This window comes from Dromaius novaehollandiae, chromosome 6, assembly GCF_036370855.1.
Source record: "Dromaius novaehollandiae isolate bDroNov1 chromosome 6, bDroNov1.hap1, whole genome shotgun sequence".
Taxonomy (NCBI): Eukaryota; Metazoa; Chordata; class Aves; order Casuariiformes; family Dromaiidae; genus Dromaius; species Dromaius novaehollandiae.
Window position 1 is genome coordinate 45237453 of NC_088103.1, and position 26700 is coordinate 45264152.

General features: G+C 43.7%; 1 protein-coding gene across 1 annotated transcript in view; it reads right to left on the bottom strand.

Moving 5' to 3' along the window:
• Positions 1-23736, bottom strand: part of CHST15 (carbohydrate sulfotransferase 15) — a 43609-nt gene extending 19873 nt beyond the window's left edge. Inside the window, exon 1 of the mRNA XM_064514351.1 lies at positions 23613-23736. The gene's annotated coding sequence lies outside the window, so the exon portion shown is untranslated. The remainder of the gene's footprint in view (positions 1-23612) is intronic.
• Positions 23737-26700: the final 2964 nt, after the last annotated feature.

Genomic DNA, 26700 nt, shown 5'->3' on the forward strand with positions numbered 1-26700 from the left:
CAGAGGTAAGAACATTAATTCTCAAATTTTTAAAAAGAGCTATCAAAGATACACTAATGCATATAGAACACAGGAGGACCTGCATAAAAAACTGCATAAGCTTCCCAGTCCTATGAAATTTATGTCCATCTGTATGTTAATAAAGCGGACTGGAATTTATTGAACTCTTATCAGGTGCAGACACTTCTCACGAAACTCCAGTATAAATATTATGAACTTGAGGAAAAATGACGTGAACTACATCTTTGACAGCTGAGGAAAATGCTTTAATGGGAAGCAGATCCATGAAAAAAGAGAAATATGCTTACACTACAGTAAAGCTGAGATCTTAATCACACCAGTCATGAAAGCGGATTTAAAGTCCCACCAGTACCCGTAACTCTGCCAACTTATGCATATGCGCTACAATAGGCTGTTTTATTAGGTGAGCAGTTGGAGGACCTACCACAGGGCAATATGAGATATTACTCAGCTAACAGAATGGAGGCGTTTTTTAAGCCACTCATTGCAGATATACCATTTTATATTATTTCCCATGGTCACGTTCATGTAATAAAAAAACAACTGTAATGAATACATAAAAGTCAGGATGTAATTCCCTGCTGCCACTCCCTTCCCTTTCTCCACCAAGAAGTTTTAATTAGGTTCATTCCCCAATCTTTCAGTATGACATGAAGGATGTAGTAGATGCACTGTGCAGCAGGAGACCAGGATCTTCCCCCAGCGTAAGCAGCCTGTGTTTTCCTGACTCGCCCACCTAAATCAAGCAGTCGAATGTATCTTACCTTTGTTTCTTCCACTCAACATTTTCAGTAGTCTCAATCACACATACACTTTACCTTTTCTGTATTTCAACACTTAAGTAGAAGGATGTAAATTCTGAACAGAAGAAAAACGATGAAACTTGAGTTGGTAATAAACAATTTATGTCTTTTTTTTATTTCAGTTGCAAAACTGCTGTCAGTTCACTGGCAGAATATTACTTGCTTTACACAATACGCAGTGTCTTTGTATATTCTTGAATAATGTAGCATGTAATTTCCTCTTGTTGAAAGGCATGGTGAATTATTTATGATCATGCCTGTACGGTATTTGCCTGTTGTACATAAACATATACCAGCTTTAACCACAACACACGAATCAACATAAACCTTTTCAGGCTCCTTGGCCAAAAGGCAATCCTCCTTGCGAAAACAAGCAGCTTTGGCAATCTCAAAAGTCAAAGCATGGGCTAGATATACAGAAGACAGAGCAGAACAGGGAAGGCGCAACTGCCATCTTACATTTCAATCTACTCCCACCAAAGCCAACAGGACCGGCACCGCTGTTTTAAATTGAAGCAAACTGAAGCTGACAATTATATTTGCAGGCAACGGAGGTCTTATTAGGCCAGCTGGTGAGCCTTTTCCTTGCCAGTGTCCTTACGCAATTCCTTCCTTACATACAACTACTCGGCGCTGCAAAGGCCGGACTGCCAGCGGAGGCTGCAGAGCACAGGGAGAAGGCTGGCTGCTAATGCCCGGACATGCAAAAAAAGCAGAGGGTGCAAGGCAGGGCTGTCTGTCAGAGCTTTGCTACAAACCTGCTGAAAATGCAATATCCACCACATTTTACTCACTGCCATAAAGAGAGCTATACAGGGTAAGAAGACAAATTTTATCAAAAATGGAAACAAGCAAGATGTGCTGTTAGTCACATGCATTTTTGTACTCCGTCCAGAAAACATTTGAAATTTTATTTCTTTTAAATAAACATTCCAAATAATATCTCCCTTTTCTCCAACAAAATTGTAGGGGAAGATTGTAATCAAAATGACTACAAAAGGAAACTGCTTTCATATGCTCAGTCATGTAACTAAATTTCTCCTCCATGTAGTAGAGAAAGATAAAGCAGATGGAACTGATTATGCGCACACTCACATGATTTCTGCACATCCTATTTTTCAGGTCTCCAGTCCTAACATTTAATATGCTTTCCCTTTTTCATAATTCTTTAAAATAAAGATAAAATGGAAACCTCTACTAGTACTCTTAATTCTGTATTTTATACTAGCCTTGTTTCTTTTAAATATGTCCAGCTTTTCCTGCTACCACCTGAAACAGCAGTGTGCTGTTAACCTATTGTAAACACACTTAAAGTACGCCAGCAATACATTTCTCAGCGTGACATACCGCCGTGTTCCTCTGATGTCAGTGGAGCTACATCACTTTGCTTCCTCTCTTCACACAACATAATCAAAACGTGGAACTCGCTGAGGCCAAAAGTATAAATGCATTTAAAAGACGTTAGACAATGAACGGAGACTAGATCTATCAGTGGTTACCATCCCAGTTCCCAGCAGCTAGAAAGGTATGGGGCTGGGTAGAACTCTATAAATACCTTTTCTTATGCTCTTTCACCAAGCATTTGTTAATGACCGTTGCCAGAGACAGGAGACAGGGCAGAGAAATTTGTGCCCGTGGAGGACCCGACCCAAGAAGACGGGCCTGCTGGGCAGCCTGCAAATATGGATGTCCAAAATGAGTTAGAAAATAACCCACCCTAGGAGCCTAGTGATGAGCTCTGCTAAAACGCCCTGGGCGCTGCATATCATGAAGGACAAAATGTACATTGTATTCACGATGTATGTTAAATTGCTATTTATTAATCACCACCTTACAAACCCAATGAGAAGTAACAGAGAAACTGCAATATAAAAAAAAGAAAAAACAGTGTATTATGCTGGAGCAACATTAGGCTAGCAACTTCTATCTCAACCTCTGGAAATATTAGTCCTTACATTCTCATTTCAAATTATTTTGTTCCCCTTGCTTTTATTACTCTTAGAACAGTTCTGCACATATTAAAGGCAAATCTACCTTGTCTTTAACACTGTGGCCAGAGACACCACGGGCGCTGCTGTGCCAAGAAGGAGCCCGCAGTGATGTGCAGAGCGGGAGGGGAGACGCCGGTGCCCCGGCCCTGGGCATGGGACCCACCGCGCAGCTCCCCGGCACTTGCCACAGCCCAGGGAAGGAGAAAGAAGATACAGAGGCCCAGGAGCCCTGAGATCCTGCACAGGGATGTCTTTCTCTTCTCCCCCTTCCTGGCAACTACTTGCAACATAAACATCGCTGCTAAGTCTGCAGGCAGATGGGATGAAGCCAGGCCCACGTGCACCCCTCATGTATACAAAGCCATCTTATTGCAGCAGGCACAGAGCTGAAGCAGCTTCCAGGGAAAGGCTTCCTGGTCTCCCGAAACTATGATTTTCTTTCTTTCTGTGCACTTTCCTATTGCTACTCATGTTGGGCATCAGGCTGAGGTTTTGTCTGCTGATGTGCTTATTACAGCTGAGAAAAAGAGGCTTTTTCCCCCATGGAATGCTCTTACTTTTCATTAAAAAATCAAAACCAAGAACTATTAATGTGTGTGTGGAAACACAAGAGCACTTCCTGTTCTTGTTCTCTTGTTTCCGTTTAGGGGAAGACCTTCAGCTCCTGTAGTTTCTGTGATTTCTGCCCGTGATGGGAAGCATTTGCAGCATGAGGAGCTCCCTCAGCTGAAGTTTTGTCCAGAGCAGATGGGGGAAGGTGCAGCTGTGTCCCCTGCAGCCCACTTTCCCTTCTTTCTTTTCCTAATTCAAGCTACAGAGATTATAAAAATAAGAATATGCACCTTTAGCAAAAAGACAAAAATGGGGTTATGTGAAAGATAATATTGCTGGATCTCATCTCTTCACTAGCTTCCAAAGCATATGGCTCCTAATGTGGGATATCTAATAATATAATAATATAATATCTAAATATCTAATGCTCTTCTCTGCATTTCAGACATGTTTTATCCTGATTGTTTTCACTAATCAGGATAAACATCCTCACTACCTAGGTGCCTTCCATGTCAAATCAGGATGATTTCTGTAAAGTTCTCAGCTTGCGCTGCTACTGTTTTGCTGAAATCTCAGAGTAAAGCTGACTCCACATCCCCTACTCTGTGTCCAAAAACGAGCCTCCCTTTGGCAAGGTTTCAGCCGCAGGAGCTCCTGCGCAGACAGCGCAGGAACTAGTCACGGGAAGACGCGGGTCTCCAAGCGACACACAGCCCACAGCCGCGCCATGAAACGCTCTCCGTGACCCACACGGAGGGGAACAGAAACACGGAGAGGCAGAGTGAGGCTGCTCAATTGAAGCCTCCATAAAATTTTCATATAAAAAAAAAAAAAAGCCCTGATATTAAGCATCAGCGCAGCACCGGCAGGTAACCCCAGCTCCCAGGCGCCCTTCCCCGCTCCCGGGCCACCCGCCGCAACGCGGCCCGCAGCAGCCGCAGTGGCCTTCCTCTGCACAGCAGCAGGCCTGCCGCCTGCGCGAGCTGAGCTCATGACCGCCGACAAGTGAAAACCCCGCCAAACCTTACCATCACCTACACCGACTAGCTATCAAGCTGAGGGCTGAACGGAGTGAAAGGCCGAACGATGGCTTTTGCGCTCGGACGTGGTCTCTTCAGCACGGGCAGAGGTACTTGGGTGAGCAGCGTGAGGAAGCTCGTCCTGCCAGCGTGCCCATCGCACCGGCTCAATAAATAAACAGTACAAGCAATAAAAGCCTCACCGAAAAAAAGAAAGCAAGCACAGCAAAAGAGGAAAATAATCATAGATATTTTTTTCTCTCTCTCCTGCTTATTGTACATATTTGGCTCATCAACTTGAAATTTTTGAAATAAACTTTGCCTGAACTCACATCTATTTACTTCAGAGAAATCCAGGAAGCTGCCAAAAAAAGGATAGTTCAATAATATGAGAATCACTGACCTCTGCAACCTCCTTGCAAAAAGAAAAAAAAAAGAAAAAAAAGCTATCGCAGTGGTTTTTCAAAGCCACATGACTCATAGGTCAGCAACCCCCTGCAGACCGAAGTTGCGTAAAGCTCCTTCCTTTTGCTTTAAATAAAAAGTAAAATGCAACTCCCAGCAAATGATATAAAACCCCCCAGAGTTTTAAGGCAATCACTTGAAATAATAATAAGTTATATTTTAAAAGCTAGCAAGTGTGATTAAATGAGTACACATTCAATCTGTTGAACAACTGTTGAAAAGTCGTTCAAGTCTAAGATAGTCTTTAAAGGACCTGATTTTGAAGTCTTTTATAGCCACAGAAAACCTACTGAATCACTACTGAATCAGCAGTCTTGCCTAAATAACCGTGGCTTATTTGATAACACAGCCAGTTTCCTTCTCAAAACCTAATCCAGACGGGCTCTGCTCCTTACTCCGACCAGAGAAAATGCCAGCATGGAGCAGTCTACACCCTCTAGCTGCATGAATCAGCCAACTCCACCAACACCAGAGCAGCAGCAGTAGTTTTAATCAAATAAGGAGCCACCTCTTTTACTATTTGCCCTGCAATGCTCAGGAAACAGTTACTGAGCTTGAATCACCACTTAACTGGGGCCTAAGCACTGCCTGAATAATCCGAGCACTGGCGGCGAGGCGAAAGGAGAGGAGCAGCAAGCCACCGTGAACGAGCCGCAGCAGAGTAACACCGCCCCTGAAACCCGGCCGTACCTTTGAAGTCTCGCACGGCTTCCTAGGAATTATTAGGCACAGTTTTGCGCGCTCCTGACACATGCGATTGCATGGTCTGATTTGTTGTCATTGCTTGATTGGCCTTGAAAATAATTACCAACCTTGATATTGCCCCTTTTTAAATCGAACTGTTTTGCAATGGAAAAACATATCAGAAATTTCAACCACTTCTGTACTGTTTTATCTCCATATTTCAACCCGATTTAAATCAGTCTAGAATCAGACCCATAATTTCTTTGTGTTACTTGCAGAATAAAAAGCATTTTCAGACTGCAAATTAAAACAGATCCAAAGAGAGCAAACCTGGGGCCTACAAGTAAACTCCAAACTACCGCGTGGTCTCCACTTAGAGCTAACCCAGCATAAAAGCTTGGAAGATACTGGCCTGGTTCCTCCACCCCTGAAGGTAGGGATGAGACCTAGCCAGAAGCTGCTCCCTGGTGGCACCTGCACACCCGCGTGGTTAAGTCCTTCCTCCCCTCCAAACACACAGCGAAATTTTCTTCTCACTTATTTATAACGTTAACTCAGAGCAGAATTTAGCCTACAGTACAGCAGCTTTTCAGCTCTTAATAAAAGTTCGTTGCCTGTGATGTGTAACATCTCCAGCAGTTCATCTTTTCACTTCACTTAGTTTCTATTCATCTCACATAGCGTCTTGCCACAGAAACACTGACAGATATATACTGAATATGAAAAAAAAATGCACACCGTAGAAAAACTTCATCTTTACATGTTACACCAGTGCACGTCTCCTTACAGGAGAGCCACTCTTAGCACGGTTTCAAAAATCACTATGCACAGTCAAAGTTTAATATCTTTTTTTTTGATTACTATTCTCACAGTCACTGTGAATAGCTTCCCAATATCTCCTACACTGTCCTAGAGGTCATCCCACAAAACCGGACCTACTCGGACGCACCCATTCCATTCGGCCCACAATGAGTCACCTTCCACAAATCTGGAGCCAGATTGAAAAGTTCTGGTATTCAGAATAAATTCAGAAATTGCAGATAAAGATAGACATAGAAGGTAAATTCCCACATTGAAAGACTTAACATTCTTCAAGCTGAATTTGCCCTTTTTTTTATATGTAACAAGAGGAACCAAACTGAAGGGATCTCAGTAAAGGCAAAGGGATCGTCGAAAATGCAGCTGCAGGTACAGGCAGTAGAAGTGATAAAACCAGCCTTGCCACAATCTTTTTTTTTTAAAAAAAGATTACATTTTTAATAAGATCAACCAGTCATTGAAGTTTAATTACCAACACAGGGCACTGCAGTACTTTACAATAATAGAAATTCTTTCCTATATGCTCTTTTAAGGAATACATAACACTGCCATCCCACAAATGTACAAAATTCCTGCTATAAGGATTAATGCAATGGGGAGGAACAGTTTCATGAAACACGAAGGCTGACTCTGTTATGAAGTGCTTCCACTCCAGATATTTTTAATCAACAAAATCCATGGGCTTTGGGGGCTGGCAGGTGAGAAAGACTATCGTACTTAAACATAGCTCCCATATGCCCTGCAGTCATGCCGTAATCAAAAATAAGTAAGTACTTATCTTCAGAAAACTCCAGAGGTAAAGAATTGGTTTAGTATTGGCAGCATTCACTTATCAAATGCAGACTATTTTTCATTATGCATTTCCATCTGACAGCTGCCTGTCCTGCTTTGCTTCCAGCCTTCCCAGTCTCCTTCATTGCTTGAGCCTCTGGACAGATACTGCTGTAATTCACTAAAATAGCTCTTCTGGAGTGACTTGTTCAAAAGAGATATGGTCTCCCCTTTGTGCAAAGCTCGGTGTGGCAAGGACCGCGCGCGTGTTCCCACTGCCTTCTCTGATGGTAGGGAAGTTGCTCTGAGTAGTCACGTTTGCACCAAAGCAACCTGCCCATCTTGCTCATCCTCCAAGTCCACAGCCAAGCGCCATGTTTGGTATGGGCTGGGGGAACCTTGACAGATATAGTGACTATGAGTCCTCTGAGCCCACCTCGCTGCTTGGGAAAACCTTGCCAGGCTTGTTCTGGGAGAAAACAGTGTTTCTGAACAATAAGAGAGTCACAAAGCAATTCAGGTTGGAATGGATCTCAGGAGGTGTCTGCTCCCAGCTCCAGCTCAAAGCAGGGTCAGTGGTGACATTAGACCAGGATGCTCAAGGGTTTGTCCAATCCATCCCTGAAAACCTTCAACTTCTTTGAATTACCATATTTTTTTTAAGTAGCACATTGTTTCTGGAGGTTAATTCTCAAATACTGTTGATTGTATCTGCCTGCACCAATCAGGTCTCACTCAAAAACACGTCTTCAGGTTTCCTGGGTATGCTCAAACAAAATACCTAAATTTCATCTAGCAGATTCATAATATTTTAATTGGATGGCAGGCTATTTAAAATACTGCTTGACTCCCCAGGCTAGCACTATTTGGAGGACCCATTTGGCTATTCCACGGTGGCTGTTTTTGCAAACAGATGATGACAAATTTGCCTTTGAGCTGAAAATCACCCATAAAGATCCACCTAAGAAACCAAAAGTCAGAACAGCTGAAATTCATCTGACCAAAAACAGATGCCAGAGATCTGTGTGCAATGTTACATTGGACAACGGTGAGGAGCCATCCTAACGTAGCCAGTCTAAACGTGAACCATGCCCTTGGAGTGCCTACTTCTCTGTGTTGGCTGCACAGCAAGGTTCGAGCAACTACCTCAGATCTAGGCATCCACCACCTACACTTCTAAGGTTAGGCACGATGAACACCACAAGTTCACTGTATTGGAGAGAAGTAATTCTCGCATTTAGAGCGCCAGCTGACTAAGAAGAGATGCAGAGCTAGTGTAACGTAGTTGAATTTGCAGGAAGACATCCCCTAGCATGGAAGAGTTATTTTAAGCGTGGGTCTTTGGCTTTTGCATTGACTACTGGTCCAGAACCAGCACATGGGAGAAAAAGTGTTGTAAGTGTATTTCCAGTGGCCTTGCCAAGCATTTTCAGCTTCAGCATGCTACAAAACAGTGGGCATTAACAGCTATGTTACTCTGATTACCATCTTGTTCTTTTTGCACATTTGATTTTACTTGATTTTAGCAGCTGCTACCTCAAGCTGATTTAAAGCGAGAAACATATTCTTCCCACCGTCTGAAACTTAACATTTTCTGCTGCTGTGCAAATGGTATATATACAGTACAAACTACTAAATCTCGTGGGTTGTGAAAGATCAGCTGCTAACTTAAGGATGCTTTTGAAGGATGAATACTATTATAATGAATAAATAGAATATGCATAACACAATGCCTTCAGTGCCTGTTTATCCTATGGTCTGGTAAAATGTTTTTGCATGCAATAATGCAACAAAATGGTAGCTACTAGAATTCATTTGATATACCTTCACAGTTCAATAAATAAGCAGTCTTTCTAAAGGGGATCAGTCAATGTGATACTTAATATTGCTTTAAACACAATATTAGTGTGACAATTTTGGAGCCACGTATAAACTAACAGCTGCTCACCTGATTTTTAGTGATTGAAAAGGGATTTTCCTCCACCTCCAAACTGAATTTTCTTAATAAACTTTGCTATCTTAAATCCATCATCTGAAATTTTTCATTATGACTCATATATGCTACCTTCTCCACGAGACATGCATTAAAGTGGATGGAAAAGCGTATCTCATCTGTACATAAGTACTGTGTAAGTACTTCTGCATGAATAGGGCATTTCATCTTTCATCTGCTGCTGAGTGGGTGAAAGGAAACATACACAGCTGCATCCTGAAAAGACAAACTGTTTGAGTATTAGAGTCTGTCATTAAAGTTTCTTGTAAATTCAAACAAAAATTAGTCAACAAAAACTATTCATTGATGCCAAATCACAACTGTGGTTTTGTTTCAATACTAAAAAAAAAGAAATGTGTTCCAAGCTTAGCAATAACTTTTATAAATGTCCAACAACTTACATTCTTTAAATAACAGCACAGCAGATAAAGTCAAGCCCATTAATGTAGCAAGAAGCTACACACTGCTTCCAAAGCAGAGCAGGAGACCAGGAGTTCACAGAGTGGAGAACCCAGAAAGGCCCAAGTGCTCCTACAAATTGCTAATTAGTTACCTTCTGTAAGAGTAATATGGTATCAGCAGATAAAATTCCTGCAGGTAACTTCTAGCTACAACTAATTAAGCAAACCCTTTCTGATGGAATATATGGCTTTCAGTGTCCTAGAAAAAAGTGTTTATTCTGCATAAATCAAGCAACATTTATTTCTAAAGTCGTCTACCCTCTTCATAAGTATTTAATCTAAGGCTTAGACTGTACTATTCATCCTTGTCGTCATCTCTTTAACTACACAGAAATGCAATAAATCTTTCCTAACCAGCTTACGAGATACCATCACTCTGAGGATGTTTCTGCATGACTGTGCTTTGTTATCTGTTGCTAATAATATATATTTTTATATGCAGAGCACATACTTGTTATGGGGCCTAGTGCCCTTTCATAATGGATTAAACACTTGTTATTATCCTCTCTTATATCTTTAGATCATCACAGCTAAAAAAAACAACACTTGTACCAAAAACTTCCGAAAAAATTTAAAATTCTTCATTTACTGATTTGCACTATTACATGAAAGAGAACGTGCTCCGTTCTTTCGCCAGCCTCCCAGGAACCCCAGTTTGCAATAAACCTTTTGTAACAAGATAAGATCTAGCCCAGTAATCTCGTAACTGCATCAAGACCCCACTTCACAACAGTAATAAGAAAGAAAAGCCATGCTATGCTTGGGACTGACCAGCTCCCAGTAGAGAAACAGTTGAATATCAAGAACAATAATAATAAGATAAATCTGTTCCTCAGCCACTGGGTCACTGACTCCCTGGACTTGACTGTGCCCTTTCTACAAACTTTGCTGGGTTCGACTTCAGTGAAGTTGTTTTTCCCTTAGAAGGATCCCAACCGCAGATATCCGTGCATGCTTGATGCCGTGCTTAGCCAGACTACAGCCTGCAAACAAACAAGATAAAAATCTCAGAACTTTCTCTACACGGTTTTCATGCAAAGAAACCCAGAAAAGAAACTCAAAAAACTGCATGATGATGAATGCACCAAGAGAAAGTTGGCACATGCTGTCTCGCACTCTGTCTCTTCTGCAATGTACAGGCACCATTTAGCACAGCAAACTAGACAGTCTCTCTCTGTGGCTCAGAGGCAAGCTAAGGCACGCTAATAGATTTTTTTTTCCAGTGGAGATACTGCTTGACTCCTGCTGCATGAAAAACGGAGAATGCCTTAAACTAACCTTATAGTCTTCCTGCACGTAAACTGCAGAGGGCTCAAATCTCACCTTTTCAGGCCTTGTATTGAGGAGCTGAAAACACATCCCACTTGACAGAGCTCCCACAAGTGAGCGGAATGCACAAGGTGAGCCATATTCACCCCGGCATGCCGACCACCTGGTGAGTGCCTAGGGAGGGCTGGGGCCGGGACCCTCCTCCTCCTCGCCCCAGGGACCCATAACCACCAGAGAGGCTCGTGGAGGAGGAGTTTGGGGGAAACAGGAGGGCAGCAGCTCTCCAGCACTCTGCCCACGCAGGAAGCCTTCTCCTCGCTGGAACCACGGCATGTCCCAGGGTGGCCAGGCACAGCTCAGAAGTGAGCAGGGGACATAAGATGAGGTTTTATTTTCAAACAGTTATGCTTATCCATACAAAACTTAGTTCTAGACAAGTATAAGAAGAGCTAGTCCCTTCTCCTAGGATTTAGTGACTCAAGTCAGATACGCGCCACTTTGGGAGCTGTAGCTCCACTTCCTGAAATAAATCATTTTCCTTAAACAACGCACAGAAGAAACGTAAAGTGACACAAATTTGACTACAGTTGGCAGCCAGCTTTGCAAGGATAGATTTATGACTATTAATGATAACTCAAAAAGCTTAGTTCCCAATGACAGAAAATTTGAGATAGAATATTAACATTATAGAGAGCTACTGAGACAGCTCCAGAAAATGCCCTATAAAATACTTCGCAAGGACCTATAAACTCCAACTTCAGCAGGATTAATGCATCTAATCGAAAACCATCTCCGGCAAAAATACCTCCTAAGTATTGAAATGCATTTCCATCTCTTACATTTCTCTGTTGCCAATAGTGTTTATTCTACCTTGAGCCAAAGACATGAATCTTTGATTTCATGAGATTAATGTAATAACTTGTTTTTGCCTCTTAATGCATTCAAGGCCTTCAGATGCCCAGGAGACTGAGCATACTGATGTGTTTGGAGGGGATCATTTCTTATGTGAAGTAAACTATGAATTCCTTAATATATGTCTGCAGCAGGGACTACACCAAAATAAAAGCTTAAAAGTGTGTCTTAGGGCTAGGAGATGTGGCTTCCAAGCCCATATATGTTTCTAAGCACAACTATATTAATATAAAAAATAATGCTGAAAAAAACCCTAAAAACACCATCAGTAAGTGACAAAACAAGCATTCTAGGAAAGCAGTGATCGCTTCTCATAAAAGTGACACCCAGATACTGCAAAACAGCCATAAATAAAATATGTATGTTTTATGCAGATAATGGCAACAATTTTGGTACAAAATATTTGTCAGCGGGACAGCGGTCTCCAGAATAGGCCAGCTGATAAATCAAACTGTGGTTCTGGAGATGGCATGTGTTTTAGTAAGTGCCTTGCAAATACAGAGAAATCTGAAAAATGGATTCCAGATTGACTTGGTCTATAAATAATGCTGTTGAGCTATACCTATTTTAATGGGCAACAAAAGGAGCTTTGCGGTTTCAGAAGTAGGGCATTGTATAACTTGGTAAGTACTAAATTTCCTTTAGTGCTTTTCACCCTCAAGAATGCTGCTAACAAACCCTCACCAAAACCAGTCGTGGGAGCCCTTCAGAAAATTGCACATAAATAAATAAATAAAGCTTTGCAATTTTATTTAAATGACTTTCTTAAGGCCGCTGGAAACATTTTCTTGTGGGGGCGGGAAGAGAGAGAGAATTTTGGCGCAATAAGGTACCAAACAGGTTACAAGGCAGCTCAGCTCCCAGACCAGTTTGGCTGACAGCCTCAGCACCCGGACCCAAGGGCCTCGGTGAGTCTGGGTATTGAGGCTGTCAGCCAAATCGGTTGATTTATTTGAAAATCAGTAACTTTTTTTGGTACTTTCCCAGTGGAAAGCCCCCAGTCTTTGGCAACATCATTTTTCTCTCAGTTCATCTCCTCCCATATGCTCTTAAAGGACTACAACAGTCTCACCGCTGTTCTCAAGCCTTCAACGGTGCAGTTCCCGATTCACACGGAAAAGCTCTCTAACTTGCGTCTTTCTGGCAGGTTTAAATGCTGAAAAATGCTTTCGGGACCCAAAACATTTATAATCAAAGGAAGTGACTTTGCAGTTTTGGAATAATTTATAAACCCAAATCATTTCACAGTTCTTCTCATTAAGTGACAAAATACTTCACTTCACTGCATGGCTCAGTGTTATAAACGAGACTGTGATAATAAAAGCAAATCAGAATAAAACCACACAATTTTATTTTTTTTTCTTCCTTAACATAGAAACACTTGATTTTGAGGGTTTTTTTATATTTCTCACAAAGGATACTTGTACAGAGCTGAGCTAGGCCAGCAGAGATGAACCAGAAGAGGTAGCAAACGTATTCACCAAAAACCATAAACATTAAAGTATTCATTATCTAATTAATCTTCCCATATAGTAGCTTCTTTCAGCTTAAAAAAAACCCAATTAAGCGAGCAAGGGCAGTTTTCCAGTTGCAAGCCTCCTTGCCATAGCCGGTGGACGCGGGGAACACCACTGCGTCCATTCAGACACGTCCCAGGCTCTTGAGAACTTTCCCGCGTGTCCGGTCTTTGTGGCATGGACTGTATCACTTACTCGGAGCGATTCACAACTGTGGATTTCAGAGTGCTTTACACGCTGAGGACGACAACGTGGCAGTGCTAACACGAGTTACCTATACTACCACATGGCATAAGATGGTAGAAGTCCAAGGAAAATACAGATCTCCTAAGTCACCATCCAGAAACCTGGGGCTTGAGGGACTTTGGACCAAAATTCGGATATGCTTCGTACAAAGAAAGCCACTGGCAATCCAATTTCTAAATAAACCTCTGGGGCAGGCGATACGGCACCTGAATTCACCCCGGTAACCATATTAAATAGGGCGAATGCGGGTCCCTTCCCAAGCTCGAAGGACAGAGCCCCCGCCGTCCCCAGATCGGTGCTGGCGAGCGGGCGTCCAGCGCAGGGTCAGACCCCGCGGGGGCACCTGCTCCTGAGAACCCAAAAGGAAAAGACTTTGGAGAGTAACCCCACCTTACTCACCCCGAGCGACGGATTGGTGCCCTCCAACCTGCACGAGACCCACAGAGACTCCGTGACTCCATCCCCGCTCAAATCGTAGGCAGAAGACACATTTAAAACACAAAAAGCACTACCACCACTGGGGAAAAAACGTACAAATCCTTATCCTTTAGGAAATTATTCCATTTCCAGTCTTTCTGCTTCGAATCCAGCAAATTAAACTTCCACTTCCCAGAGGTGCTGCCTTTGGGTACAGACGGAGAAATAAATGCGAGCTAGGCTTTTGTGACCGTGGAGGGGGAGGAGGGATGGCACCTGTAGGCTCAGCATCTCTGGTGGCGGAGGGGAAAGCTTCCGAAAGCAGCAAGAGGCAGATCCTGAGCCACCGGCGCTCACGGCTGAGCAAGAAGCAGCCTCATTCTGCTCCCACATGTCACTTGTGCTCACTGGGATTGGGGAAAACCATTTCAAGTTGAGTCCCAGGTGTTCTTTTTCCATGTTAGAGATATGTCCCCATCTACCTACCTATCTTTATTTACATTTTTCTTTGAAGACTTGAAAAAATGAGGATGAATGGCACGATTCTATAAGTGAATGCTGTTTTCTAAATTTAGAAGTGGGTCTTCCCCTTGCTAGACATACTTCCCCCTTGCTTTCAGTCCTGCAGTATTTTTTGACTCATCTCACTGCTTTTAACCTTAGCTGAAGATGAATATATATTTAAGGCACTGGTTAAAGTACCGCTAATGCTTCTGCAGTTCATAACAATAAAACTGTCCTTTCCAGAAAGTGTGCTTTCACCCATTTGAGAATTTAGTAAGCCTATTAATTATTTTTTACAGACTGAATTTCAAAATGTTACTGCTGACATTTAAGATTCATATAAAATACAAATCTATCTTATCTGCGAAACACAGAAAGAAGGCGGTTATCAATCACGATGACAAACAGCAACAATGCCCCATACATCACGTTACCATTTCTTATCCTTTACGTGCCAACGGCATATTTTTCCCCAGCACAGCGGTGCACAAAATAACTGACATCTGGTGGCTAAATGCTGTAACGTAAGTACGCAAGTCATTGCAATGCTGCTAACTGATTCTGTGGTTATTTTTTTAAGTTTACTGCTTCTTAGTAGAAACTTTTGGGATGTTTTCTTTATTTATTTTGACATAGATGCCCCTGTGACTCCTAGGCACCATGATCCCTGGGAATGGTGAAAACTTCTCCTACCTAATTAAAGTGGGACTGTCATATTCACATCAGGGAAAAAACAACAACTCCAACTCCAGCAGAGCAAGACATCACTGAGATTTAGCCAAGCAGCTCCAGTAAAAATAATATAGAACATTGCTGCAAGAAAATCCCACACACATCTTTGAAAAGGAATGCCTTAAAATGTTTAAAGTAATTAATATCAACTTGATTTTCTCCAAATTGTATTTCTTTAGAGGAGTTTTAATTTAAAAAAAAGGAAAAAAAAAGACGCTGTGACTTTCATGCTGAGCTTGGTGGCATCCTGGTGACGAGAACTTTCAGAGCTGGGAAGGAGCCTTTCTGCTTCCCATGCCCCCTAGATGCTCCGTGATGGTCCCATCTGAGCCATCCAAGCCTTCCGCACCTAAACCTACGCTCCAGACATAGAGCAGTCACAGCTCACCTGCTAAACTTCTCCAGCATGGAAGTAAAATTCCCCTTTAGAAAGCAAGAGGCTGCTCTTGGATAATTAACACACATATGGTCAGCTACGGTTAAAATTACAAAACTGCTAGCACAGCAAGTTCAAGGCTCCTGATACCAATTTCATCAGTAACAAATGTTTAGGGGAAAAAAATCTGTAAGTATTATCTACCAGAAACTAGATGAAATATAAACAGACTCTACATATTTATCAGCAGAGGAAGTTCAAAAATATCCCTGGCAAATAAGGCGGATGGCAGGCCAGCCCCAAAGCCATTGAGTGTTCTTCGAAGGATGTGCTAGGAGGAACTTCATTTTCGGTTTGACATCACACAATAAAATTAATTCCTTCCTCCTATTCAATTGCTGCATGAAGATCCTTGATGCCAGAAGGACAACACTAAAAATGTCACTGAAACCTGACATACTGCACTTTATACTGAAGATTGTCCAAACTCCTATAATGTTTTAATGCAAGAGTTTAAATAGTTAGGCCTTGGGGTTTTCATCGCTCTTAAGGCCCAAATATCCTCCACAGAAACGCCCGCCCGCATATTCAGCTTCCCTTAGCCTCAAAATGGGCACACAGGTACTCAGAAAAATGGACCTTTGGGATAACATAACTCCTGAGGTGTTATTTCAAACAGAAATAGTCTTTCCTTTTCGCACACTACCATTCGCACAAGACCCCATCTCCCACCTCACACCTCGGGCTGAACTAGAGGGCAGAAAGCTAGAGCTGCACGACGTCAGCTTCAGCAACTCATCCAGAAGCAAACTTTTTAAGACCCCGCTTTGATGGTTTTTAAATCCTAGCATGCTGAATTCAGCAGGAAGGCGTTTCATTGCCTTTAATGAAGTTTATCCTGAGAACTGCTGTCTGGAATGAGCACAGTCTTTATAGTACCTAATTTGAAACCCTGAAATTTATTGTTAAATGCAACTTAATGATATTTGCTGTTTCACGCTTATTTGTAATCTTTAAAGTTATATGAGGGTTATTAAAATACTACGACTTAACAATTTTTAGTAATTACATTTGGAAGATTCTTGTTTCAGTAACAGGGAGATATTTTCAACGTACAAACATAAATTGTCTTTAAGTTTCACTTTATTTCTAATACTGGAAAAGCCTTAGAAGATTACACTGGCAATGCACCTAGGAATTAGAACAGTCCAACAAAACTAATTGTTGATACTTATACAGTTACTTGTATTTTCCCAGTACATTTTCAAGTGCTTTCTTCATTTATTATCCAATGCACTAGTAAAGCAAGATAAAAACCTAGAAGACCAGATAGATTATTATGCCCACTTCATGGCTACCATTAAAAATATATATATATCAAAACTCGGCAGAAGCTTTTTATGCATTCCATCGTATTACACCAAAATGAGTTATTACAACATTGTAACTGTGACATCAAATACTATACACAACACACACACACGCATATAAAAAAGAACACTAAATTTTTAAAGCTGTATGCAAAAACAAGCAGCAAATGATTTAGAAACTTCTAAGAGGGATATTTCACCCAAAGAATTACTGAAATCTGATTTAACAAAATGAAATAATAAAGCCTTAAGCTACAAGCTACTCATTATCAAGATCTAGCAGTGTTAAAAATACTGCCGAGTTACAGCAGACTGCTGCTTAGGTTTAACTGCCTTACCACCACAGCCACACATCTCGTTCACATTTCTGACACAGCTTAACTCTACCAAAACTACCCCAAAACTGCATTTCAAGCAGTAGCTTGACTGGACACGAAGGAAACTCCTCCTTTGTATGACAAATCACTTGAGGTGCTGGATGAAAACTGCAAATACGTTGGGGTGTCGGAGGAAGAGGCAGCTTTCGCCCATTTTCGCCTGGAAAATGTTTTCAGTGCCCGTGATTTTAAGGAAAGGTGCAAAAGCCACATTCTGATCCCAGTTACACTGAGGAAAACCAAGACCCAAGTTACTGTTGACCTGCCCTAACACAAGAGGAATCCATGTGGGATTTCCACAGATACCAAAATATATTCCATTTTACTATCCTGTGCATTTTTAATGTTTCTGCTCTGCTTAGCAACGTTCAAAAATCTTATCTGAAGAGTTAAACTCTAAGTATTTAAAACACCCTTATGTTAGACAAATCAATTTTCTTTCCTATAGCGAGGCAGCATCAGCTTGGGTTCCCATCTTCCCTTCCTGTTCACCTCACACCTCTCATTTCATGTTGAAACCATTTTAAAGCTGATATAAATAGCTTTGCAAAGTAATTCTAATACTAAATGTCAAGATTAGTAGTGGTTTCATTCTGATTTATCCTTATCTGTTCCTCAGGCGAGTTAATCCTCAACCCAAGATACTGTTTTCATAGCTCTATAATTTATGAATTTTTTCATCTAAATTATTTACTTTATGAACGGCTCCTATGAGTTGCCCATGGCCAAAAGCAGTAATGCTCAATGCTGAAGTGCTCAAGAACGTTTTTTTTTTTTTTGTCTTTTTAAATGAGAACACACCACTGTGTATCCCACACAGTAATTGCTATGGGTAGCCTTTAGCGCACGGCAGGTTTTACCCAGTGGAACTTAACCATTTTAACTGGCCTCTGCATTTGCCATAGATGGAAAGTTATGATCCAGATTTCCCGGTGTTATCCCGGGCTAGGGCTCTAGCGAGCCACAAAGTAAAGAGTCCCTAATCCTGAACCGCAATCTGAGAGCGTGAACCCATACGCCTGCACGGCGTTCAACTGGCATCAGCGCTGCACGTGCTCAAACCCACCGTGCGCACAGAGCCTGCGCCTCTGGCTCGCTGAGAAGCCTAGAAGTGGCTTTCACACTCATTAGCTATTTAAGATATTTAAGGGAAGCACTATCTATGTAACTCAGAAGACGAATTAGCTAAAATCCAAGAGGTTGGAAAGGAATATTAGATAACTGACTTGATAGCCTCGCAAAAAAGTGCTGTTTCGGAGACCTTTTAAAGGATTTTCAAGGGATGTAGCTTCTCTGTGAAGAGATGGCCCTGCAGGCAAACACATCTCATTATGGGCTATATTCTCCTAACAATCTGTTAAACTGTCCTGCTCAATTTCCTCACATTTCTAGCTTTACACATAATGCACCAGTCAAACAGATTCCTGCTCCTTCTGCGGATTAATAAAATCCGGTATTCATAGGCCATTATATCCTAGCTTAGGCACAGCAAGGTGAACACTGAGCTCTTACATTTTCCTTAAATCATGTATGAAATCTTCCAGACTCCTGTTTTTTTCTTTTTTCTCATTACTTTTTCCTGAAGTCTCTCCTATTTGTTGGCATTTTCTACTAATGTGGTGCCAGAATTGAAGTACTTAATTAAGCGCTTTCTCCCACATTGCTCCAACACCTGAATTTTAACCGGACATGTGGAGCACATAATGTTCTTACGTTATCATCTTCATCTGAAAACGTCCTAGAGTGCAAACTCACATCTAATGTACTGTCCCCCTTCCTAGCACGCTATGCCTTACCAGGCTTCTTCCTTCCCCTGAGGCTGCAGGTAAGTCTTTATTATCTATATATCTTATAGAAGTTTGCATCTTTTAAAAGTAGTTCTGCCTGCTTATTGTCTTACTCTACAATTACGACCCTTGCGTAATTTCTTCACTCTTTTTGTTTGCTCTCAGAGTCCTTCCTAGTCAAAAACAATTTGCAGCACTATGATCACCTTTATTTGAAGGAAAGGCCCTTACCTATACTCCACGCTGCCCTGAGCAGTTACCGGGCCTGCCTGTGTACTTAGACTTTGCAGACTTCAATCTCATCAGCTTTTCTAATTTTATGGTATGTTCAGCCACACGGAATACCATGGTTTTATGCAGGATAAGCATCTCTGTGAAATATATTTCTCCATGCCAGAAAGCATGAAGCAAATGAAAAGCATCAGTTCTAATACCTTGCTATTTAGGCGCAGACCTGCACCGTGCAGAACCCGCGCTTCACAGTGCAGAGCAGCCTGCTTCACACGCAGAGCCTGCATAACAAAACACAAGCATTTATAAAAGGGCATGCATATTTGATGAGGCCAAATGATGGCAAATTAAGTTTTAGAATACAAAGTGTGCATTTAGTAGTGCTTGGTACATAAGAAAATTTATAGTCTAGTAACTGCAAATCTTAGATAGTGTTGACTCACGAGCTGCCAATTCTGCAGCCCCTGCTACGGCAGAGCTCCCCGTGGGCATGCTGCCATGCTGCCACTTCAGGAACGCCAGGAACTGCACCCAAGATGGATAATTTGGGGGTTCACAGTTAGGAGCACAGCCTGAGTACCACTGGCTCCGGCATTTCCCATCACTTTCAGGGTTGGGGTCGAAAAGCCCAAAGGTGCAGTTGGAGTGGGCTGCGAAGGGGCTGCCGAGAGGCGCCTCCGTGGAGGGGTTTCAGCCGGAGGGGGCGGGGGGGCCCCATCTGTACCAAACTGCAGACACCGTTTTCACCTTGTTACCTTCTCCCTTCCCAACCCAGCACAAAATTCCAGGGACTACGGCGTTCCCAACCTCCCTATCACCGCTCTCCTGCTCATAGTCACCCCAAAGCCCGGGCTCTTGCCCAGACACAACTGCACCGGCCTTGCCGCCGGCCACCCCGACGTGACTGCATCCTGCTTTCCCTCCTTTCGCCTTTCTCCGGTCCCAGGGCACGGCGCGCTCCCCAACGCCAGTGCTTACCAGCCACAGCTGGCAGCTGCCGGAAGCCGGGTGCGACGCAAATTAATATCCCAGGGAAAAGCTACGTTCACTGACTGTTTGCCCCGCACGTGCTGTCCGGTGGCACGCCGTGGCCCGGTTCGCCACGGCCCCGGTGAGCTGCCGGGCACGGCTGCAGCCGCGCGGGGTGCGGAGGAAGCCCGGGGAGCCGTGCAGCAGAGCGCAGCGCCCGCAGGCGCTCGGAGACCTGGCGCCGAGCAGACGGCCTCACCCGCGCACCCGCAGCGGCACCGGGTGACTGAGCGACACGTTTCCCTCGGATCTGCACGACGCACAGCCTGAAGTAACCGCGAGGTTAATTAAGACTCAGGAGGGAGCGGGAGTACATTGGCACCTATTTCAGTCATGCTTCTCCTCTGCTGAGTGATGTATCCGTAGCGAAAAACACCACGGTTGCACGTTCTGGCTTCCAAAATCAATACGCCGTTTAGGCAACATCGGGCCACCGCTGCTGGCTTATCTCTAGAGAAAGTGAACCTGAACAACTTCAAAAACACAGGCGGTAATCGTAAGGGACTTTTAAAAGTGCGGGGAAGCACACCGCAACAGCGGGGAAGGCTGCATCTACCGCCCTGGTCAGCAGAGAAATTGTGATGATAAATCTTCATTTGGGGCTGGGGGTTGCAGCATCATATCTAGTAATACCCCGTGAATTTTGGAAGCGTTTGCTGTCATCCACTTAGCAAAGTGATCTTAAGTATAAACAAACACTTAGGTAGTTTAGTCCTGGAACACTGTCCGTCTTCGAAAAACACGTGCAACGAGCACTGAAATGACCAACGCTACCAATGTCATCTTCACCCACTGAACCACCTGGTTGTCACAGCGTTCCCACTGCCCGTTAACATCGGAGCCAACAGAAAAAAGTCACCGTCAGCGACGCTTCTAAGAGGTTCAGGGCTGTCGCTGGGTGCTCACAGCAACGGGGGGACGCGAGCGCGGAGGGCGGGTGGGCACTCGTCGGGCCGCACGGACACCGTTCGTGAGAAGCTGGGGGCTTCGCACGTTCCTGTACTCATTTTGTCCAGAGGGCAGGTGATTTTCTAGCTGCTTTCAAGAGTTTGTCCATCATCAAAAATGCACACATACTTTTTTTAAAAAAATTTACAGTTATCAGCTTTTTTCTAACAAATAAATCACTACCACTGAGTAACTACCTAGGAGTATTTTGAAGGAAAAAAAGAAAAGAAGAAGAAGAGTTAAGAGAAAAAAATCCTTCCAAGATTATGCTACTTCTAGATAGAATGGCAGGATGGTTGTGTTGCTTAAAATAACATTAAAAGATAAACAGTATCCTTTTGTATCACTTGGATTATGCCTATAAAACCCAGTCCTGGCTAATGCTGTTAGTGGATTATAAACTTCATCCTTCCACTTCAGCCACATTAAATAATTGAAATATGAGAGTCTGCTTTAACTTTCTCATTTATATAGTTTCCAGATATCTACATTTACTTTAGCAAAGAAGATAAAATCCATTAGTGTCTTTCATTACATTAGCAGAATTAAGTGTTTTGTCATGTAAATCTCCACTGTTTAGACATGTTCCTGTTACAAACCCTCAAATAAAACACTCTGAATTTGAGACTAGTCTTATTACAATTTCTGAACCATAAAATTATTTTGCTGTTAATTTCAGAACTGCATGTTTACTGCACTTATAGACACAGGACTTAAGTGGCATTAAAAAAAAGGCTAGTTGCACTACTAAATCTTCATACAAGTAGTTGCTTCTTTTCTGCATTCAAATTGATTTTCTTTCTTTTGGCATGTAAGGAGCCAGATGAATACTTTGACTCAATGCCCAAGAGTGTGAAATGGCACCAGCAGCAGAGAAGCTCTTAGGGCAAGAGACATGTGACAACATTTTGATCACTGGCAAAAAAAATAAATAAATAAAGCTTCAAGAAAACTGTTCCGTAGTATTTACTGTATACACACATACACACATACTATATGTATTTTTATATATATTAATACATATGTGTAGGTATGTGAGGTCATAACATTTATGTATATGCATTTATTATCCACACACTTTTTTATATATATATACACATATATACATACATATACACATACATATATATATATATACAAAAATGTTGTGACCTCACATTTATGGAAATTTCCCTTTTTGAGAGAGATCAGGTAGTCTATAGCTAGTATCAAGCAAAGTGCAGTTCAATTAGACATTTATTTATGCAAATGTGAGCATATGATTTTCGGTCAAACCTTAAAAATATTTACTCTTGATGAATAGTTCCAGTGAACTTTGAATTTCCACCTATAACTTTCTCAGCTGAACACTCTGCTTTTTTGGTAACAAACTACAAGAATCACATGGCTGTTCTACAGGAGATGATAATGATTTTTGCTAGTTAACAATTCAAGAAGTGAAACCGTTCTTATGCCACATGCAATCAGATCAAACCAGACATCTTTAGCCCACAGAGCACGGACTAAAAGACCGCGATTACATTTCCACACCCAAAAGTTTGCTACGTCCTTAGATGCTACCCTCCTAGAAATACTGTCAGCTACCCCATTAACCTACAAATCCAGCTGCCACCGAGAAAGCCTATTCACTGCAGAGTCAGGCTGTAGTATCACAATGAAGCAGCACGAAAAAGAGAAAAGAAAAGAAAAGAAAAGAAAAGAAAAGAAAAGAAAAGAAAAGAAAAGAAAAGAAAAGAAAAGAAAAGAAAAGAAAAGAAAAGAAAAGAAAAGAAAAGAAAAGAAAAGAAAAGAAAAGAAAAGAAAAGAAGACAAGACACCACCAAAGTTCAGCTGGCGAATTGCTGCCTGAGACACTCTAACCATAATAACCCTGCACTGAACCTTGACTGCATTCTCGGCAAATGCATGCCGTGAGGCTATTTTTAACAGCCAACAGCTTGCGTTTAAGAAACCCCCGTCTTCGTCTAAAAATACGCACCGGTGAATGGCAGCATCCCTCCCCAGTTTACGCGCTGTCGGACTCAGCGCATCCTCCCCACAGAGCCGCCTCGCCAGTGCCTCCCGGCGGGGCGGCCGCAGCCCCCGGCAGCCCGGGCACGGGCCGCGCTGGGGGGCCGCGCTGGGGGGCCGCGCTGGGGGCCGCCGCCGCCGCCCCGACCTGCCGCGCCCGCCGCCCCGCCGCCGCCCCCCCGGGCTCCCCGCGCCGCGCCGTGCCCAGCCGCGCCGTGCCCAGCCGCGCCGCCCAACTTCCCGCGAAGTCCCAACTCGCGGAGCCGCCGCCCCGGCCGGGCAGCCGCATCCCCGGAGCCGGCTCCTACCTCCGCCGGCGCCGCGCGCTCTGCTCCGCTCCGCTCCGCTCCGCTCTGCCCGCCCGGCCGGCAGGGAGGCAGGGAGGCAGGGAGGCAGGGAGGGAGGCGCGCCCGGCGCTCACCGTCCTCCCTCCGCGCCGCCTCCTCCGCCCGCTCCCCGCGGGAGGAGGCGGCGGCGGCGGCGGGGGGAGGGAGCGAGCGAGCCCAGCGCCGCTCCCCCGGCGGGCGCCCGCGCTGCCCCCCGCCCCGGCCGCTGCCCGCGGCCCCGGGGGACACGGCCCCAGCGCCCCCCGCCCTGCTGCCCAGCACCCGGCGGGAGAGCCGGCCCCCGGGGAGCCGCCGGGGCCCCGCTGCGCCCGGGCAGCCCTAGCTGGGCTGGAACCGGCGTCCCGAGCGGTGACCCGGGGGGGCCACGCTGCCCCGGCGCTGCCGAGTGCCCCTTTCCCCCGGCAGAGGGGCGTTCGTGCGGCCTCCCCGCAGAGCCCACGCGGCGCGCGGCGGCGGCCCCCTTCTACGCGGGCGACAGCGTTCACCGAGAAACCAAAATCTGCTACTCAATTAACACAAGCTTCATTCTCAGTCAAGAGCATCCTACCTTGTGTGTGTAAATATATGTCTGCGTGTAAATGTACAGTCAGCTTCATAAGCCGTCCGTGTGATATATGCCTGTACCTCCTGTCATGCAGCCAAAACAGTTTTCTATAAGGGATTAATGCAACACTTGCAGCCCTGATCGCATCAAAAGCCGTCGAGTGGGTGCCTGTGCCTGATCAAGGTCTGCGTGTTATCTAACCAGAGGACAAAAGCCTTTTATGCATTGCTCTCCGAACAGTGAGTGAACCCACTGATGGCCCTGAATTTGCATGTTTAATACTCAGCAACATTAGTGCAGAAAAGTCAGGGTAACGGAGCATGAGCTAAATGTGAAAAAAAGATTTGAAATGCATTTTCATGTAAATCTGAAAAAAATAGAACATTTTCCCTTTATGGCCAGCTCCAACTTTGGTTATAACTTTTAGAAGCATCTAAACCATACATAAATTTGTGGGAGCCTCTTCTGAAGTGAAACAATGTGTAACTTAGTGGTAAAGTGGAAAACAGGAACTTCCAAATTGCAGATGGGGAGCCGAACAGTTTAAGGATCTCAAACGCATGATTATTTACCTGCGAGACCAAATAAAAGTAACGCTAAGAGACGGATTTAAAAACACGCACATCCACAGCTTCCCTACACCACGGCGTATGTGGGCTCTGGATGCATCGGAAAACCTCAGGCCAGGTCACATGTGAATCTCACCTAATTCCAGGTTAAAAGATCTCACAAAATAAAACACTTGACTAGATGAAGCCTGTGATTTTTAAAATATTCACACAAATCCACACAGTTCTGCTCTGGGTTAAATATGCCGCGACCTTTCTAGGCCTTCGGAATAGCAATCATGCTTAGCCAGTTTTCTGCGTGGTTCCACTCCGTTATTTCCTTTTTATGTATTTTTAAAAATTTTTGAAGGAAGTGCCATGAAAACAAGATCTTCATTCCCTGGGGAGTTATCTGCTCACACTGTTCTTCACAAACCACCAGCTAGAGTAAATATCTGTATAGGGCTGGCTTTGCAGGGGTGGGGATCTGTCCCCAAAGGCGTCTGTAGACTTGATTCTGCTCTTGCTGGAAGCAGGAGTTGGACGAACTCCTACACACGGCAGCTCAAGCTGCCCGACGCTCCATAGAGGCTGCGTCTACCCATCTCGTAGCTGCCAACAAACTCTCTGCAGTATGAGCGAGTGAGATAGGGAGGGAAGTATAAAATTTTATGTTATGATAAATCACTTTCCAGCAACTAATTATGTTATCATGCACAATTATAGGCAGGAAAAGAACAGCAAGAAACAGTCATTAAAACTAAGATTGGACTTTAATTCTCACGGTTCTGGATATTCAAAGAGGGAGGAAATGAAGAGATTTCAATACAGAAATTATCGTAAAGCTGTCTCTAACTAGATTGGTTTCCATCAAACATAAGCTCCTGACCTCTGTCTCTGCGTATATAATTGCTGCTCGTTGCCATGCTCACGCTCTGCAGCGCATAAAGGACCATGTCACCCTTTGAACAAGTTTGTGCCTATTTCTTAGCTTGGGGCAGGCTTGTCGTGTAAAAAAGATAGGACATCCCATTAGTAGCGTTAAAACGCAGACAGGCAGCTGGCAGCGCAAGCGTGTCACTTCGAAGGGTGAGTTTTCAATGCAAAGGAGCCCTTACTGCTACAGCTTGGTGCACAAGTCTGGCGAAGAGGTACTGCTGCTGGGTTTCACGTATATATATATATATATGTCGTACACAGCAGTGAGGACTTCTGCCGCTGATCCGTTCAGCCGAGCAGAAGGCATGGTGAAGCCCGGTGTCGCGCGGATGCTCAGTCCCGTCGAAGGCGCCACAGGCTGGTGTTAGGACTTGGGGCTCGCTCCAACTCGCGGCCCTGGAGACACCCGTGGAGACTGTCTTGGCACCTCTTCCCGGCTCTGAGGCTGGGCTGCGAGGTGTAATTTGGTGCGGTGAAAAAATTAGAGACAGGGATATTCTTTTTAGTAGTCTGTTCTCCCATTAAAATACTGGTATAATTCTCCCTGGAATTAATGAAATGTGTATGTTTTAGAGAAATGCACTATTACTCTTATTTTCACCATGGTAACCTGGCAACAGACACATTCCTAAACTACAGATCGCTGATTTCGTATCTTATACCCCTTTGGCTGTGGGTAAAGGGTGTACCAACCCTCATTTTTTGCTGTTTTCCCAGCTCGCCACTGGGAGTGGTGTTTCCTGGCTCATGCATTGCTGGGCTACATCTGGGAGTCCTTGTTCGGTCTTTAACTGAGGACAGTGGGATATTTCCTAGAATAAGCCAAAATTAATTCTGAGAGGGGATTAAATAAACGTGTCAGGATACGCTCTTCCAGCAAATGCTCTGTTAGATTTTAATGATGTTCAGAGTCATTTTCCCTTTGCCTAATACCATTCTTTTATTCCAAGTCATATGTCCTTTAGCACCCTAAATAATTCCTTTTCATTTGTGATATTTATGTCCTCCAAGTACTTGT